The 7,152-nt window shown below is 40.4% G+C and overlaps 1 protein-coding gene across 5 annotated transcripts in view; it reads right to left on the bottom strand.

The window, feature by feature from the left end:
- RAB3GAP1 (RAB3 GTPase activating protein subunit 1 (catalytic)) overlaps window positions 1-7,152 on the bottom strand; it is an 88,293-nt gene that overhangs the window by 55,711 nt on the left and 25,430 nt on the right. The gene's annotated exons all lie outside the window — the stretch shown is intronic.

Genomic DNA, 7,152 nt, shown 5'->3' with positions numbered 1-7,152 from the left:
GGGAGGAGCCAGCCAAGGATTGTTGATGGCGGCAGAGGCGGGGGACCAGGGCGGAGCCAGCCCGCAATTGTTGACTTGCAGTGGCTGCAACAGTGTGGTGATGGGGCTGGTGCCTTCCCCTGATCAGCCCGTTCGACTCCCACAAAGGGTGGCCAGACTGTGGCTTAGGCCCACTCCCCAAGGGAGCAGGGAGCAGGTAGTAGGACATCCCCTAGGGCTCCCAGTATGTGATAGGGGGCAAGCTGGGCTGAGGGAACCCCCTCCCCAGTGCACAAATTTTTGTGCACCGGGCCCCTAGTTAAAAAATAAATCCCTTAAGAAAATTTTAACAAGACAGGTTTGAAGTACAGGTGTTTCTTTCTTTTTTTAATGGCAACTGAACCTACAATCAGAATTTCCTTCAGTTAGTAAAATACTTCTATCATTCTACTACAAACTAGAAGCAATGTGCTGAAATCACAAGGGAAGGAACATTAAATAACAGTTTTGCTTTAAAAGTTTAATTTTAAAGATGAATCATGAAAGCTAGCACTGAAATTTTGCTTTGATTAACTGATAACATTAAGTCCACTATTATAGAAAGAGAAAGTTTGAAAGATTCCTAAGTGGCAGTAAAATAATTACCAGCCATGATACACTTGTGCTATTTCAAAGAGCCAAATGGTTAACTTAGGTATCATAATTAAAGGAATTCTTGATTCTTTTACTCAATAACACATTAGGTAGATGACAATGTATCAGGAAATAGTTTATTCTTGATATGGTACTTTATAATAATGAAAATTTATTTATCTGTCTTTACAAAGGCCTTTAAAAACCACAAATTTGCAGCCAAACTTTACAAACATGAAAGTTCTAGTTGGTGATCTTGCTTATTGAAAATTCCTGTCCTAGGCTCTCCTCAATGTGTATTTAATAATTTTTAAAAATAAAGATTATGAAAGACATTACTCATTGCCTAATTTATTTTAACTCTAGATATGCAAAAAGTTGTGAATGCTTATCCTATCCTATATAATAAAAAACTAATATGCAAATTGTCCCCTTGGGCGGTTGTTCGACCACTCGCTATGATGTTTGCTGATCACCAGGAGGCAGCATGGAACATGGCAGGAGTCAGCGACATGGCGCTGGCAGCGGGCAGCAGTGGAGGCACTGCCAGCCCCAATGGACCCCGATGAGAGCAGGAGCATGGCGGGATGGTGGAGCAGGTGAGTGGGCGGCACCAGGTCAGGGAGGGTGTGAGCGGGGGCCTCATTGCTCTGCCAATTGCACCTCAGAAGGCGACCAACAGTGGCAGCTGGGGGTGGGGCCATTGTCCAGCTCCCAGGCACTGAGGGAGCTGGGTGGGGGGGCCCAGCCCCAATCAATCACCCTGTAGGCGGGGTTGAAGAGCAGGTGAGGGGGCGGCGCAAAGCCAAGGCGGGGTGCCAGGAGGGGCTGCGAGGCTGGGGGCGCAAGCTGGGGTCCAATCTCCGCAGGCCATCCCAAGGGACCCTACCCATGCACAAATTCGTGCACCGGGCCTCCAGTTTTTATGAACATTCTCCTCAAGACATCCTCCAAATGGCAGTAAATAAAATGTTCTTTAAAAGTCCAACCCATAATCTGTTTATTGTTCAGTACAAAAATTCATTTTGTCGTCTTACCTCACCTCAACCCTCCTACCTCTGAAATCAAAATTATTTATGTAGAAGCAGCATCAAGTACTGAAAGGAGCCCAGAGCTATGAATTTTAAGCTCTAAAGGTCTTTAAAAAGTTTTTTTTTCTTAATGTCCTTGGAGGACAGAAAACAAGAGAACATTTCCCTATGCCACCTCCAGACTAGAATGAAATCACTGTCAACAGTTTGCTGGTTCTTCTTCCAGAAATATTTTATCTGTCCATGTACCAACCCTATCTTCAAATAAGATTATTATATATACATATATGTGTGTGTATATATATATACACACACACACATACACACACACACACACACACACATATATATATCTTATATAATAAAAGGTTAATATGCAAATTGTCCCCTAGACTGGGAGTTCGACCCGGAGTTCAACCAGGGGGCAAAGCTGACTGGCCAACCGCCTGCGGCCCCTCCCCACAGCTGGCCCAGCTGATCAGACCCCACTCATGCACTAATTCATGCACCAGACCTCTAGTATGTGTATGTGTGTGTGTGTATACTAATAAAAGGGTAATATGCTAATTAGACCAGACATCTTCCAGACAAAGCCACGGTGGCAGGGGCCGAGGCAGAGGTGGTTAGGGGTGATCAGGCCAGCAGGGGAGAGCAGTTAGCAGCAGCATCCAAGGGAGAGAGCTCTCGGATGAGGAAGTGGTGAGCTCCACTTTTCATTTACACACCTTTATACTAAGAAGGCCATGTTCTGTGTAGTTCTGTGATTATTTAAAACTATATTAACACTTAATAACTACTGTCATAGTATACAAATGTGTTATTTTAGTGTACATATTAACACAAAACATAAAAATAAGAATTTAATACTGTTTTTAATATAATTCTAGTATAAAATTGTGGTGTTTTTATATTTTAACTAGAGGCCCGTTGCACAAAATTCATTCAAGGGGCTCGGCCCTCGCAGCCCCGGCTTCGTCCGGAAGGTCGTTCAGCTGTCTGGTCTAATTAGCATATTACACTTTTATTATATTCTTTACCTTATCCCCTACACATCAATACTTTGCTTCCAGTTTTATACTGTTGCAACAATATTGTGATTGTCTATTTCTTTTTAAAAAAGTATATTTTTATTGATTTTTTTTTTTTACAGAGAGGAAGGGAGAGGGATAGAGAGTTAGAAACATGGATGAGAGAGAAACATCGATCAGCTGCCTCCTGCACACTCCCTACTGGGGATGTGCCCGCAACCAACGTACATGCCCTTGACCGGAATAGAACCTGGGACCCTTCAGTCCACAAGCCAATGCTCGATCCACTGAGCCAAACCGGTTAGGGCTGTGATTATCTATTTCTACAAGTATATCTGTGAGATAAAGTCCTAAAAGTTGCTGGGAAAACGAATATCTGTATCTTTAACACTGATAGCTATTGTCAAACTATCTCTTCCCTCTCTACACAAACAGAGCCTGTGCCAGTGTATGGTGCCATTAACAACAAACAAACCAAACTGAACTACTTTTTGTTTATCTACAATGAAATTCTATCCTCTGGTTTTGTGTCCTCTACGTAAAATGCCACACATGCGTGCATGCGTGCGCGCGCGCACACACACACATACACACACACTCTATTGCCATCAGTGAATATCCAAACCCTGCTGGATCTTTTTTTGAAGATTTGCCTCACAATACCATCCCATCACCCCTGTTAAATATGTTCTCTTCTCTGAATTCTAATGTACTTTTCCTATTATTATTTTTGAAGGATCAATATAAGTTATCTGGTGAGTTTATTTCAGTTATACTCTTTAAAAAACTGTATAAACAATTTTATTAAGTGGCATTTTAGAGAGGGATTGAGACTTAGCCTGCAAGTTAAGAAAAACTAAGTAAATTTTTAAAATGTGGTGATTATTAGCTCCAAGCCTCAGTTATACTTTTCAAATGTGGGTTTTTCATTTGGTTCTTTATTACAGTTCCCATTTATTGAGATTTCCTATTTGATTCATTGTTAGTATATTTTTAATTCTTTGAATACAGTTCCTTTAATTCTTTGAATATATTAATAGTAACTGCTTTGAAACTATTGCTAAATCTAACATCTGGGTCCACTAGAGTCCATTTCTACTTTTTTTTCCCCATTTGCATACGGGCTACACTTTCCTGTGTGACCCTGCATATCTAGTCATCTGTGGTTAAAAATTACATTTAGATAATATATTATAGCAAAACCAGGCCCCATTTAACTTTTCTGAGGGTTGCTTCTTTTTTGTTTGTATTTAGTAACTTGCCTGGGCTTAAACTGAGCAATCTGTCTCCCCCAAGATATTCAGTTATTAATGTCTCTATTCAGTCATTTTGTTCTTGTTTTTTTAACCAGGCTACCCTTGTTTTAGTGATAAGCCAATAATCTGGGCACAGATGTGTTAAAACATCTAAACCAGTAAGGCTTTCATTTTCTGATGACTGATCTGTGTGTGGGGGGTGGATAATTCATTCAAAGTCACAGCTAGCTTTAAAGTTTGGGCTCTGGTGTCTCCTGTGTACATGTGTAGTTTCCTATCACACAGGAATGCATACAGAGTGAGCCCAGCTCTTCCATGGTTCCCATACAGGACATCCTTGTTAAATCTCTGACGAATCCACCACTTGCCTATGGTCTGCAACCTCGGCCTAGCAAAGGTACAGGTTTTTGCCCTCCACCCAGATTCATGTCTGCCTATCTGACAAAAGAACTGGTGGTTTTCATGGCCAGCCTAGGCTGGAAAACTACAGTTCTCACCAACAGAGATTTGGGCGAAGAGGGACAGCAATAGAACAGCCACAAGAAGAAGGGCCAGAGGCCTCTCTATTCTTACTAGAAGCTCAAGCAGTTTTTTAAGAGAAAAAACAAACTTCTAAATCTGTTTTCTGCCTTTAAGCAATTTCCAGTGCCCTAAAATAGTTATTTATAAAACTTCTTCCAGTTTCATACATCCTTTTTTTTTAAAGAAAGTAACTGCCAACACTTCATGTCACCATTATCAGAAGTTCTCTGAACATTAGCTTTTTAAAGAATAAGAGCCCTAACTGGTTTGGCTAAGTGGATAGAGCGTCGGTCTGCGGACTGAAGGGTCCCAGGTTCGATTCTGGTCAAGGGCATGTACCTTGATTGCGGGCACATCCCCAGTAGGGGGTGTGCAGGAGGCAGCTGGTCGATGTTTCTCTCTCATAGATGTTTCTAACTCTCTATCCCTCTCCCTTCCTCTCTGTAAAAAAGCCAATAAAATATATTTTAAAAAAAAAGAAGAAGAACAGCCCTGACCGGTTGGGCTCATTGGATAGAGCGTTGGCCTGCGGACTCAAGGATCCCAGGTTCGATTCTGGTCAAGGGCATGTACCTTGGTTGTGGGCACATACCCAGTAGGGGGTGTGCAGGAGGCAGCTGATGGATGTTTCTCTCTCATAGATGTTTCTAACTCTCTATCCCTCTCCCTTCCTCTCTGTAAAAAAATCAATAAAATATTAAAAATAAATAAATAAAAATAAAAAAAGAAGAACATTTTATAGGTCCTTAGCGCTATTTTAAAATTCCATCTCAAAATTACCAGGTCCTTTCATATGTCTCTCTCTCTCTCTCCCTCTCTGACCAACAAAAAATACATTAAAATCACAAAAATAAATTTTTAAAAAGCCATCATAATTATTCAATTACAAGCACAGTTCATAAGACTGTTTGTGGACTGTTCCTTTTATTGCTGCTGCTGTTCCCTTATAGTGACCACAGAGTGACTGAAGCTGAAGGTCTGACAAAGGCAAAACCATAGAGAAAAAACGTGTCCTCAGTTAAACCTAGCTGTACTTTCAGTGTATTTTTCCCATCTCAGTAGAGCCTCCCCAGGCATACAGCATTTATGCTCTCACTCTCTGTGTTATTTTCATAGTGCTGCTATAACAAAATATCACAAATTTGGTTGCTTAAAACAACCCAAGTTTATTATCATATAGTTCTATAGCTTAGAAGTCTGACACGAGTCTCACCAGACTAAAATCAAGTTCTTAGCAAGGCTGTGTTCCTTTTGGAGGCTGCAAAGGAGAATCCATCCCTTGCCATTCCCGGCTTCTGGAGGCGACCTCATTCCTCGGCGTGTGGCCTCTTCCACCTTCAAACCCAGCAACAGCAGGCCCACTTTCTCCCATCACCTCACTCTGACACTGACTTTCTTCTGCCTGTTCTTCCACTTTTAGGAACTCTTGTTATTACACTGGGCCCACCCAGATAATCCAGGATATATCTTAAGTTCTGTTGATTAGCCCCTAATTCCATCTGCTCCATTGATTCCTTCTTGCCATGTAACCTATATTCACAAGTTTTAGGATGTGGATATCTTTTGGAGGTAGAGAGGTTCATAATCCTATTTTCTTATTAAAACCTCTGCTCAGTAAAGATCTCATGAATTTACATTTGGGTATAAATGTCTGCTATGGCTAACATTTGTGTCATTCACAGTGCTATAAGTAATAACAATTAACTAAGGGAATAAATCCCTAATGATGGTTTCAGGAATCAGCCGTTAGAAGATTTTTAAAGGACACGTTATATAAGGAGGTAGACAGAAGCATCCAACAAATCACATCATTAAGATCAATTATCTTGCCAAACCATAAAAACTAATCACATCCACATACCTTTTAATGACCAGTTTTATAAAATACCCTTAAAATAGTTAAACAGGTTTAGGAGCTAATCTGACAGGTGCTTGATATAGAAGCTGAAACTACAAGATATCAAAATTAGATGTAGATCAATAAACTAGAATCAAATTAAACATTTGACACAAATGTCAAATTTCTATTTTTGTTTTTCCCCCAATATATTTTTATTAATTTCAGAGAGGAAGGGAGAGGGAGAGAGAGATAGAAACATCAATGATGAGAGAGAATCATTGATTGGCTGACTCCTGCATGTCCCACACTAGAGATCGAGCTCGAAACCTGGACATGTGCCCTGACCAGGAATCAAACTGTGACCTCCTGGTTCATATGTCAACACTCAACTACTGAGCAACACCAGCTAGGCTCAAATTCTATTTTCTAAAGTTTGATCTGAAAATATAAGTTAACCACATATGAATTTTCTCATTCTGACAGTGTCAACCTATACTGATTGTATATAAATGATATGAATGAATATTTTGCAAAATAGTTTTCAAATCTTCAACATCACTGTTTTAGTATTAAGTTTAGTTTAATTTTTTTGAAGGAAATATTTATAGGTAAAAACTTTTTTTTATTTTTATTTTTATTTTTTTAAATATATTTTATTGATTTTTTTATAGAGAGGAAGGGAGAGGGAAAGGGATAGAGAGTTAGAAACATCGATGAGAGAGAAACAACGATCAGCTGCCTCCTGCACACCCCCTACTGGGGATGTGCCCGCAACCAAGGTACATGCCCTTGACCAGAATCGAACCTGGGACCCTTGAGTCCGCAGGCCGATGCTCTATCCACTGAGCCAAACCGGTCAGGGC

This window comes from Myotis brandtii, unplaced genomic scaffold (genome assembly GCF_000412655.1).
Source record: "Myotis brandtii unplaced genomic scaffold, ASM41265v1 scaffold278, whole genome shotgun sequence".
Taxonomy (NCBI): Eukaryota; Metazoa; Chordata; class Mammalia; order Chiroptera; family Vespertilionidae; genus Myotis; species Myotis brandtii.
The sequence above is the reverse complement of the archived record's forward strand: the minus strand, read 5'-3'. Positions and strand labels throughout refer to the sequence as shown.